Genomic DNA, 13,123 nt, shown 5'->3' on the forward strand with positions numbered 1-13,123 from the left:
TCAATTCCAAAAATTATCAAATAATTCAGGGTCAATCACAATCCATAACATAGAATGCATATAAAATTTCAGCTCATTTGGATCATGGGAAGATAGTCAATGAAAATCAGAAAGTCAAAGCAAGTTCAAGCATGCACAAAGAAGTCAAACAAACATGTGTCAACTTCAAAAAAATCATAACTAAATGAAAACAGATGAGAAATGAATGGGATCAACACCAATGCAAAGCTCAAGATGTCTAGTATGCACATGTAAAATTTCATGATCATCCAATAAGGTATGAGGATTTCCCAAATGAAATGGTAAGATGTATCACACAAATCAACATTTTGGTCAAACAGGGGAGAAAATCTCAAACAATTTGGAAATGGCACAATTAATTCCAAGAAAAATCACAAGTGAACTAGACATATAAGAGAAGGTTCATGCAAAATTTCACATTAATTGGAGGTCAGGAAGCATGTCAACAAAAATCATGAAATTGCATATCATTGGTGTGACACAAATTGTCACACCCTACTTCAAAATTCATATCTCACAAACCACATATGATAAATTCAAGAACTCTACATCAAAACAAACATGAATGAGTGTAGATTAACCACAAAAAATTTCAGGGGCATTGGATACATCATCACAATTTCACAAAAGAATTGGCAAAAGGTACAAAATGTGCATACATGTCAAGAACTCTAATGCCATAAAAAATCCAGCCAACCAAAAATTCAGCAAAAATCATGACAAAATAATAGACATTCATGTGAATATGATGGAAAAAGTTTCATGAATTTTGGAATTGAAATGCACGAGTTATGATTTTTAAAAGATGAGTAACCAAAGTGAAATAAACATTGCACAAATAATCATGAAATAAATATTTAATTGGTCACAATGGCATTTCAGTAATTATTTAGACAAGTTAGTGAAACGCTGCGCTTTGCTTCCAGGAAAGAAATATTCTGATTGGTTGATTCAATAAAACAGTAACCATGCCAACAAAATTAGTCAAACGCGGTTCTGGAAAAACCCTAGGGCTGCTACAGTAACTTCATCGTTCTCATCACATCAACATGAATTTTTTTTACCCAGAAATCGAAATTAAACATGGCATTCAGTGCATCTAACATCATATATCATCACTACAACATCCATAACCATTAAATCCATCTATCGAAGAAGAAACAAACAAAAACCATTTTGAACATGATACTTTAAACTTAGATTTCTCTCAGCACAAGCAACCAAAACGCACGATTTTAAGCTTAATGCAACCAGCAAACAAAGATCTACAAGAAGCATGGCATAGTTTAATGAAATATGAGATTCGAAAATTTACTTGGTTATGAAGAAACTTGAGAAAACAGTGATGTTTGAGTGCTTTGGCTTGAAACAGGTGCTCCTTGTGGTTGGAAATGATGGATGCTCGAAGACCTTGAGCTTAACTATGTTGATTCCAGCCTAAAACCACATCTGCCATTGTTGGGTTCATGGAGAAACAAAACTTGAAATGCTATTCCAGTTGGTATTTTATGCTTAGAAACAACTCTCAATGGTGGTTAGATGATGGGACAATGAAGGATTGTTCGAGTTGTTTGGAGATTTTGTGCAGAAAAATGCAAATCGTGAAAATGCAAGTTGAGAGAGAATGAAGGTTTTTTGTTCTGTTAGGGGCTGCTCCTAGGGTTGAATGGCCAGAAAATAACTCTTTATACTTCTGTTTAAGCTTAGTTAATGATGTGCTAACAAAGATTAACTTAAATGAAGCTAAATGCCAATTTGCTAATTTTCCAATATGCATATGGGGTGTATGGTTCTGGCCGAGTTTGGGCCTCAAACAAGTCTTAAACAACATTATAAACAAGTCCCAAATGGCCAAATGTGCTGAAAATGTCTAAATCAAAAAATCACTTTTTGCACATACTTGAAATTAATAAAGTCAAGTCCAAAAATGGCATTTTGCATGGTGAGGTTTTGGTAAAGGATGAATGAATTTTTGGAAAGAGGGGAACAAATGGAGCTTGTAGGAAAAAACCCCACTAAAATTGGCCTTGTGGTTCATGAGATATGGCCCTTTGAAGTTCATGATTTTGTGAAAATGAATTGATCATATCTTGCCAACCATACATGGGATTTGAGAGTTCTTGGACTTTTTGAAAATGGGAGAACAAGATGTTCAACTTTCATGTTGGGCAAAAATTCATCTGAAGCTTGTATCATGATGTAAGTTGAGGATCAAGAAGTTTCCATTTTTGGCAGTTAAAATTACAGGTCCACTTTCTATTTTGGGAAATTTCTGATTTTGCTCCAAATTCTTCCATGATGAGGTTTGGCATGATATATGAGGCTTGTATGTACATGAATGAGCTCCTTCAAATCAATTCCATCCATCAAATCACTGATTAAATCCACAGTTGACCAAGTTTGACTTCCTGTTGACTTTTCTAGGGTTTTGCATGACTGAACCACTTCTGGTGAATTCCAAACCCTAATTCCTTGAGAACTTGACTCCAAATGATGTCCTAAGTCATATGAACTCTTTATTATTGATCATGGTGCCCAAATTCTGCAAGAATGGCCATCATCCACTGCAATGACTGACTTTGACTGATTTTGACCTAATTGACTGATGATTGCTTCAGCTGCAAGTAACATGGTTAGATGACAATATTTTTGTACTTTTTGGTTAGTAAACATATGAAAAAGCAAAGATATACAAATGCAAAACATGCTTGGTGATCAAGAACCACACTCACAAGGCAACCCACCCACTAGGAGGGAAGCTAGGGCATGCAATAATCCTTGAGGCCATGATATGATATGCTGTGGGCCATGAGGGATCTTAGGGCCAAAATTGGGGTCTTACAGTGGGGGGCATCTCCAGTAGAGGGTTGTTTGAGCCCTACCGTGGGGCATCCCCAACAAGGTTGCTGTTGAAATACTTTTGTGGGGCAGTTCTCCAAGCAGAGTGTTTAATGAAGACTTCAACTTTCGTCTCTCCAGCAAAGCAGTATTCTCTTCTCCCCGGCATGGGTGCTTTTCTGTGAAGATTCGGTATTAGGAGGATTGACATCCCAGTACTCCGTCATTCTCTCGGATATATCCTCAGCAGAGTGTTGACATGGTGAACTTTATCAATGCCTATTTATCATCACCAGTGATCTGGTTGATTCTTGGTATCTCTGCTCTCCAGCATGAGTGAGAAGTCAGTGCTCTCCCCGCAGAGTGTTCCTCAAACGGATTTCTTCAAGCAGAAGCTCCCCACAGAGTTGGAGTATCTGATCTTTGGGCTCCCCAGCGGAGTTTTCATCATTTGCATTTGGCATATAGTAATCATTGCATCCTCAAAATTGCGTAGCATTTCCATTCATAATGGAGCATTACGCCATAGAAAAATTCAAACATATGCATTCATGTGTTCGAAACCCATCAGACAGAATCCCCGGCAGAGGCGGATTTTTGTTCAACATCTGTACAGCACGTTCGCTACAGTTGCTCCTGACGGCATCCAGGATTGATACTCAGAGAGGTTTATTTCCTCATCCGTTGGTGAAAGAAAAACCTGTTTCTACCCAGTGGATCTTCTTCTAGCAGATGTGGGTGTGTCTGATCTCTCCATGTAGAGTTTACCCCTTAAGCAGAAAGTGTCTACCATTTCCTTCTGCGCTCCCCACTGAGTTATATCCTCGTGGATGACGGTTGCTTCCATTCCCTCCCTGTACACCTAACGGGATGGGTTTTCCCTATTGAGTTCTTTCCTCATTAGGATGAGTCTTGATTCAGTATGCCTTTTTGGATCGATCCTAAATTGGCTCCCTATTGATTGTTTTTCCCTGGGGGCATAAATGAATAGTTGCTCACTAACCGGCACTCATTCATCTTATCCTCAGCGGAATTTGTGGCCACTGCCTACTAACCGGCAGTTGTAAGTCTGATCTTTGTGGTCTTCTACCTACGAACCGGTAGATGTAAACTCCTTGTTTTCCCCTTTGTGGAGTCAACCTTTGTGCTCATCCTAGTTGATGATGGTTGCGTTTCTGTGGTTTTCTGCCTACTAACCGGTAGATGTAATCCCCTCTTTGTGGTTATCATGATCCAGTTTTGGTATTGATATTCCTTTCACCTTTCGGGTATTTGCTCCGAGTCAGCAACTTTATCCCCAGTGGGTCCTCTTTCATTCACCGTTTGCTGGTAATGTTTGTGGTTTCCCCTTTTGATTGGTCATCTTTGCATACCTAGTCTGGTACCCCGATGCCTTTCTTTGTCGGTCGATTTATCCTCTAACAACCTACAAACCGGTTAGGATAATCTTCCATGCGAGCGTATTATCTACGTTTTGACGGCTATAGATAATATATCTCATGCGCTCTTGGGTCGAAGTCGTCCTCCCCAGCTGAGTAAGATTCGTATTCCTTTGTTCGGAATCGAATGTCCATCCTTTAACAAGTTTGCTTTCGCTCTCTTCAGGATGATGTCGGTCGATTTATCCTTTAACAACCTGCAAACCGGTTAGGATAATCTTCCATGCGAGGGTATTATCTACGTTTTGACGGCTATAGATAATATATCTCATGCGCTCTTGGGTCGAAGTTTTGTCCTCCCCAGCTGAGTAAGATTCATATTCCTTGTGGAATCGAATGTCCATCCTCTAACAAGATTGCTTTTCTAGCCCTCTTCAGGATGATGAGTGTTTTGGAAGTACAAACCAATTCACGTTTTGGTCGATCACCTTTTTCATGCCTACCACCCGGTATCCTTGGTGTTCCTTCCTGTCGGCTCTCTGTCGTGACCTTGATCCCCAGTGAGCTACCTCTCTGTTGGTTTCGATAAACGTCGATTTTTTCCTATTCGTCCGATGACGTCTAGTTGTACCCTTCCCCATGCGGATTTACCTCTCCGTTGGTTTCGATAAATGTTGAGTTTTTCTCAGTCGTCCGTTGGCGTCTGATTGTCTATCTCTTTCCCGGTCATTCATTAATGTCTGGTTGGTTCCTAGCCAGAATCCCCAGTAGAGTCGTTGGTGGATGTCCTATTCAGTTTCCGGTTGTTATACCCCTTCCTTAGTGAAGTGGGTTCTCCTTCTCCGTTGGTGTCGATAAACGTTGAGCTTTCTCCTCTCCGTTGGTGTCGATAAACGTCGAGTTTTTCCTAGTTGTCCGTTGACAATTGGCTGTATTTTTCTTCCCCAGAAGAATCCTCCTCTCCGTTGGTGTCGATAAACGTCGAGTTTTTCCTAGTTATCCATTGATAATTAGTTGTATCCCTTTCACCTCAGATTCTCCTTCTCCGTTGGTGTCGATAAACGTTGAGCTTCCTCCTTCTCCGTTGGTGTCGATAAACGTCGAGCTTCTCCCGTTCGTCCGTTGACGTCTGGTCGAGTCTTCCCAGTTCATCCGTCGTCCGTTGATGTCTGGCTACCTCTCCGTTGGTCTTGGTAAACATCGAGTTTTTCCTGGTCGTCCCCAGTAGAGTTACCTCTCTGTTGGTCTCGGTAAACATTGAGTGTTTCCTAGTCGTCCGTTGACGTCTAGTTGTGATTTCTATTCCCATTCATCGTCTTGTAATGTCTGGATGTGACAGTACATTTGAAAAAAAATCAAAATCCTCAGTAATAAATATCAGATCCCAATAGACGTTTCCGTTGGTGGATCCTCGCATTGTGCAAATTTCTACGGTTCTTCGGTATTCAATCCTTGTTTACCCTGAAAGTCTGACAGCCGTTGCTCTCATCCGTTCGGGTTCCCAGCTGATTGAATAGGGGCAGCTGTAACACCTCAAATTTGCACCTCCCATTTGTACATTCATTTTCATGATTAGGTCATTAACATAACATAGTCCACTGCATAGCATTGCATTGTCCTTTGCCCAAGTGCAAGTTCATTAGACAAGATTAGGTCAAGATGATTAGAAGAATCAGTCAAGCAAGCAAGCAAGTGCATTTCTCAAGGAAACAAAGCCCTATGGTTGGTTCATCAAGTTCACATGACCTAAGGATCATTTTTAAGTGGTTTGACCAAGGATTGGATATTCAGAAGTCATCAGTCAAGCTGAATTTCATCTGAAACCCTAGAAAGTCAATTGTGGTCAAGTGTGCCAGAAATCAAGGATTTGAAGGTGGGAGTTGGTTTGAAAGGCTTCATTCATGTCCATACAAGTCTCATTTGACATTTCAAAGATCAAGATTGAAGAATTTGAGGTCAGATGAAAAGTTTCCAAAAATAGTAAGTGACCTGTAATTTCAAACTACCAAAAATGGAAAGGTCTTCTCCTCAAATTTACATCATCATACAAGCTTCAAATGGAATTTTTTCCAACATGAAAGTTGAAGATCTTGCTCTCACCTTTTCAAAAATTCCAAGAACACTCATTTCTCATTTGTGGTTGGCAAGTTATGATCAAATCATTTTCAAGAAAAGTTGAACTTCAAAGTGGCATAACTCTTGAACCATTTGGCCAAATTGGGTGATTCTTTTTTGAGCAAGTCACATTTGACATGTACTATCATAATGCATCATTACATTTCATCAAAAATCATCACATCAAAAGTCCATTTTTCAAGTGTTCATTTTGCATTTTGGTGGGAAAAATAGTCAATTTGAAAAATACACATGATTTTCACTCCAAACCACTTCCAACAGCTGCAAAATAGGAATTTGGACTTGCTTCAACTGATATTTCACTGTTCCATTGGTTCTAATTGAAAAAGGGCATTTTGGCCAAATTGCTTAACATGTGTATTTCACTAATCTCATTCCATTTTGCTAATCATGTTTAGTTAATTGGATTAAGCCATCATATATAGTCTTAATTGTAACTGAAATCAGATTAACACATTCATTCTCTCAGATCCAAATCAAAATCTCTCAAATTCTCTCAATTTTGTTCAAAACTTTTTTCACTTTTCCATCGAATTTCACCATTGCCTTTGCTTTGTTCGTGCTTGATTCATCATCTGCAGGTATCATTGAAGTTCTGTTGAGGCAAGGAGTGAAGAAACCTTGAAGAAATCGCAGCTGTTGAAGTTGATGAGCATCCATGGCAATTTGAATTTGGAGCAAGATTGAGCACAACTGAGCCACGATTCTCCTTCCATTCATCAACATAAATATCAAAGTGCATCTGTTTTCGTGTTCCAAGGCCAAACAACATCGATTTCACAACTGTCATCAAATTAAGGTCAGTTTTCGAATTCAAGGATTCATGAAATTGATTGATGATTTGGATAGATCGTACTTAGTAGATAATTCTGCAATTCGTTTCACTGATTTTGGTTGAGAAATGAGAGAGATATGTGGATTTGAAGTTTCATACATGATTATGTTTTGCTTCGATTCTTTTTAATCATGAGGAATTAGGCTAAAATAATTATAGATCCATGATGTACGCTGTGAGACCTTTCTATTGATATAAAGTTTGTCCAATTTGGTGAAGATTTGTTCTTGGACCTATGAACATGAAGAACACATGAAGAACATTCAAAAAAATTCCAGAAAGTGCTTTTTGATCCAGTTTTCGCGCTACTGTTCATGGCCAGCGTGTTTGAGCGCCTTTTTTTCAAATCCGGACCTCCCTTCGATCCTTGCCCACACCGTTTCCACATTTGGCCTTTCCATTTTATTTTCACATGCTCACATGATTCACATGGCTCCATTTCACATTTTTTTATTTTTTCATGACACTAAATAATTCATATCTCATTCAATTTTTATCCAAATCACATGCAATTTTTTGTGGAATGATCCTGGTGATGTCCTTGTTTTTTTGATGATTTTTAATAAATTTGTGCACGTGTAGAAAAAATAATTGGCTAGGGTTTGTTTTCACATGTCCTTTTGTGCACCATGCTTACTCTTTTGATCATGAAATAATGAGGCTTTTCGTTAGAAATTCTTGAAAGCTTTTTTCCTTAAACTAGACTCATTCCTGGTCATTTTGGTATATAGTTTGTGATTTTTGAGTTCCTGGATTGAGAGATATGCTATGATCTTTAGAGGTGTGACAATTTGTGTCACACCATTTCATGTCCAACTTCTTGATTTTATTTGCCATGCCATATGAATATGAATTGAGCTGGATTTTTGCATGAGGATACTTCTGGATGTTAAGTTTGAATGTGAATTTTTTCTGGAATTTTTGAATGCATTTTCAATTTGATTGAGATTTTCTCCCATGCTTGACCAATTGTTGACTTCTTGTGAGGCATGATTTTATATGATTTAGGAAATTCTGGTGGTTTATTGGATGGACTTGAAATTTGGCATGTGTGTTATAGACATCTTGAAGTTTGCCATGGCTTTGGTCCCATTCATTTATCATGCTTGGTCTCTGTTTTATGATTTCTTGAAGTCGATGCATGTTTTGATGCCTTGTATGAGCTTGCTTGAACTTGTGTTGACTTGATGAATTTCATTGACTTGCCTCCCTTGATCCAAATAAGCTGAAATTCGGTGTGTAGGTCATGTTGTGAATGCTGTTTAGCCATGAATGTTTTGGTGATTTATTGAAATGTTTGTGAGTTGATTTGAGTTGAGCCATTCTGTTTGGTCCTTTGAGGTTCTAAATTGCATGTTTTGTGCTCTTTGCTTCATGAAATGATGTTGATGAATGATATGAATGTGAAACCACTTGGATTTGTTTCTTAATTGTTTGATCTTGATTTTGGATAAGTTTCATGTTCTGTTTTGACTTTTTGATCTCATTTTGACCCTAGTCTTGTACTAGTGGTTTGTGCTCTCACATTTGAGCTTTGTTTCAGGTTAAGAGCACAATTGCTTATGCTTGATGATGTGCACTCAATTGGAGTTGGCTTGTAGCTTGTTTATGACTAACTTTGAGTTTATTTTGTAGGCATTAAAACTTGAGTTTGTGCCATGTGGCTTGCACCTTTGTGCATTGACTGTTGTTTGACTGTATAGCTAACTGTTGACCATTGTCTGTTTGTTTTTGTTTGAGCTGAGTACTGATTATGTTGGATTGATTTCAGGTACCTTAGTTGCTATAGTTCCCTTGTGAACTTGTGTTTGCTTTGCTTGCTAGCTTGAGCACTGAGGTATAATGATCTCTTCTCCATGTAGTCTGGAAGACCTGGCCTGTTACTTGGCCAGGCACCTGTCTGAAGTCCTCCTTAAGAGGCAATGTTTGTGCTTGTTTATTTTTGTCCCCAAGCAGGAAAAGACCTTTGTTAAGGCAATTGGCAGACACAAGAGGTGTGTAGTCCACCTCCTGCTATTCTGTTGAGTCGTCCCTTGGCTCACATCACATGTTGATGCCTTGTGGACATTAACCCAAGATCAGTTGAGTCAGTGTCATAAGTGTAGGAGGGTTCCCACTTTCTGGACCCACACTTCATTGTCTGAAGCTCTCCCTGGCCAGGGATAAGAGCTGTGAAGTCTAATCTTCACTCACCTTTCATCTGGCTTCACCTTGATTCTCAATGTCAAGGTTAAGAGCTAACATTACCCTTCCAGTTGGCTTGCTCTTGCAGCCTCACCTTTTGTTTGGGCCCCACTTGGTGTGTATATAGTGTGTGCTATCTGTAATTATTTGCTTTGCTTTTGCCTGTGCTTAGGTTTAGCTTGCTCCATGTGCAAGTTAGATAACAACCTTGACTTAGGGATGATTTGCATGATAACATCTAGGCTCGAGTCGTAGTCTCCCTAGTTGTGTCTCCCTCTGTTATCTAGTTAAGCTAGTCCTGTGTCCCTTCGTAGGGGAACTAGCCAGAAGATCAAAGTCAAGTCTAGCCCGAAGACCGGAAATAGATTCAGCCAGAGAATCGAAACAATTCAGATCTAGCCAGAAGATCGAAGTAGATTCAGCCAGAGAATCAAAGGAAATAGATTCAGCCAGAGAATCGAAACGGAGGAGATCTAGCCAGAAGATCGAAGAAGATCTAGCCAGAAGATCAAATTCGTATCCAGCCCGAGGATCAAAATTAATATCCAACCAGAGGACTAAATTGAGTATAGGTTCAGCCAGAGGATCGACACTCCAGATTAAGCCAGAAGACTAATTTAGATCCAGCCAGAGGATCGGAAGAAAAATAAACAGCGCGGTGTATTTCCGCGTTTTTTGTGGTGTTCTCGGAGCGCAAATTTTCGGTCTATCTTTGGTATTCAATCACAGCTCACCCCGTTTGTCTGATAAGCTGTTCGCTTTCATCCTACTCGGGTTTGCTGATGATTGAATAGGGGCAGCTGTAACACCCCAAAATTTGCCCTCCTCATTCATGCATTCATCTAGCATTTCATATTGCATTTCATCATGTCAATCAGAATTAGATCCGAAAAAAAAAAAACGAAAAAAACGAAAAAAAAAATAAAAATAAAAATAATTTTTTACAAAAAAAAATAAAATAATAATAATAATAATAATAATAATAAATTTTTTTTATTAATTAATTAATTATTTAATTAATTAAATAAATAATTAAATAAATAAAATATAATAAAAAAATTTGGACTTGGGTCTCTCTCATTTGAGCCCACAAAACCATGAAATTCAGTCTATAAATACCAAGGCTTCACTTGAGAGAACACAGACAGAAGAGGAGAAGAAAGAAGAGAAGCAAAATACTCTGAGGTTTCCTTGGAACAAAACCCTGAGGAAAAAGATAGTGAGAGAAGACCTAACGGAGTTCAGAGCAGCCTCCAAACCCCGAAGGGAACTCAACTACACAGAATCACCTCTGCCTCACATAAACCCTGAAGATTGTTTTGTAAACCTCACGGGTGCAACTCAATTTCAATCAAGCTCTCCAATCAGGTTTGCCATTATTCCCATTACCTTTGCCCATGGGTTTAATATGTATATGAATGTATAAACAATGCCTTGAATGTTTAATCGTTTAATTTCGGAAGTGTATGCCACAGGGTTTGAGTTTTTCTGAAACCATACTGTTGTTCATGAAAAAAATGCTTATGGTGTTTCACTAACCCTTTTGTTGAATTTTTGTGAGGGCTCACATGACTTTTGCAGGGATAACTTGCGTGGTTTCCCACTTTATTTGTGGGATAACCCCTGGAGGTTCATTCTGATTACCTGTACTGACTCACTTTTCTTTGATGGCATTAGCTTGGAAGGATCTCAGGGTTTCTTACTCCTCTAATTGCTGTTACTTCGGATCTTTATCCGCGTGGCACTTTTACATTTTTCCCGCATTTTACTGCTTTCCTAGCTGGAAGACCTCGATAGGAGGCAACGTTTGAGCCCCTTGGTGGCATTTTACTTTGAGATACATGTTTTGTGTTTTGTATTCATATCCCTGCAGGTAGCGCGGTTCCTTCGTCAAGGACTGCCTTTTTGCCCTCGAGCATCCCAAACCCTAAAACCCAAAGCAACACGTTAACTCCTTCTACTACAGGCGAGTAAGTCTCCAAAGGTCGAGCATCCGGTAGATTGCGTAGTGACGTCGTTCGCCCAAAACCCAATCCATAACCCCATAGTTAGCCGAACTACGTTTTGCTCTAATTCTCAGGCCAGATGAGATACGTAGGCATAAGACGCGATGTCTTAGCGAGCACACATCCCCCAACCCATAGGTCAGTCGAGCTACGAAGACTCTGATTCTCATATTCAGATGAGATACGTATGCAGTGGATGCGACATCCGCGCGAGTCATTTTCATTTAACCCTTTTTTTGGTAAACAACACAAGATAAACCCACACCCTTTAGACAAGAACTACAAAAGTGGATCCCGTAGAGTACTACGGATGCGTAGGGGTGCTAATACCTTCCCTTCGCATAACCGACTCCCGAACCCAAGATTTGGTTGCGAGACCCCGTCTTGTCCTTTCCTTTTTTCAGGTTTACTTCGAGCGTTTCCTTTCCCTCCCTTGGGATAAATAACGCACGGTGGCGACTCTTCTGTCTTTTTCTTTCGCCGGTTGGTTGTTTTTTTTCGCACTGTATTTTTCAGGTTGCGACAGCTGGCGACTCCACTGGGGACATATAGAAGTTGACCTCTTGCTGGTCCATCTTCCCTAAGCGAGTCCCTCCTAGCTTTTGTAGTTTGTTTATTGGGTGTTCATGCTTTTGTACGGTTATTTATTTACCTGCTTTACCTTATTGCATTGTGTATATATCATTGCTGTTTCTGTTGGCTGGCTGCTTGGTGATCTTTGTGAGATGAGTTCTATACCCGAACTCGAGTGCACTTAGGATAGGAGAATGGCATAGTCCTGTCGACTTGTGTGGAGTTATTCCTTAGCGAGTCAACTTGCAAGCCCATTCACTTGGTGGAGGTCATGTTGAGATCAATAATGTCACATAAGTAAGTTGTGGTTACACATTACTTGTTCCAATATAGACCTAAGAAGCCAAGGACCTTAGTTTACCAAACCCATCTTGGCCTATTCGTAGGACGTAGTGCGAAAGTCGTTCAAATGTAAGATTTGATACGATTGTTACGCGATACTACACTCATAAGAGTCTCTCTTGAGAATATTGTTGGAATACGAGTAGTCGTTCCTCTGATAATATCCGAAAGATGGGATTATGACTATGGGAACCTTTTGTAGAACATGTTTGGCAGGTTTAAACCTTAGTACACTCCTTTTGGGTGGTTCTTAACCTAAACTCCATGCTCGTGACTTGCAACAAACCCTTGATTCAAGGTTAATCCGATCAGGTATCCTTAATATCAATGAAACTCGGGTGTTGATAAGGTGTAAACCATAATCCACCAAAGTGGGTGGTTGATATTAAGGATAACATGATCCATCCCATGACCTTTGTTTGGTGTGCTCTTAATTTCTCTCCAGACAGTGCAACCCGACAGATGTTCAAGCAGATACATCAATTCTGATTGACATTCCTTTGCATTGCATAACATCATCTGCATATTTGCATCCAACATCTCATGCTTATTCATTTGTAGGGTATTCCCTTTCAAAACGGGGGTGCCTTAAAACTGAACAAGCAGTGCATCGCATACCATGCATATTAACCCTTGTCTGTTTTGCAGGTGTCACCGCAGTGTCTAATGTTTGTTCCCTGTATCAGGCAGTTATTGGTCCCAAGCGAGTCCACAGGTACCCGACAAAGGAAAATCGTCCACAACTAGCGATGGACCAAGTACAGAAAGAGCTGGCTGATATGCGTGAAAGGATGGATCAGTTCATGACA

This window comes from Lathyrus oleraceus, chromosome 6 (genome assembly GCF_024323335.1).
Source record: "Lathyrus oleraceus cultivar Zhongwan6 chromosome 6, CAAS_Psat_ZW6_1.0, whole genome shotgun sequence".
In the NCBI taxonomy this organism is placed as follows: Eukaryota; Viridiplantae; Streptophyta; class Magnoliopsida; order Fabales; family Fabaceae; genus Lathyrus; species Lathyrus oleraceus.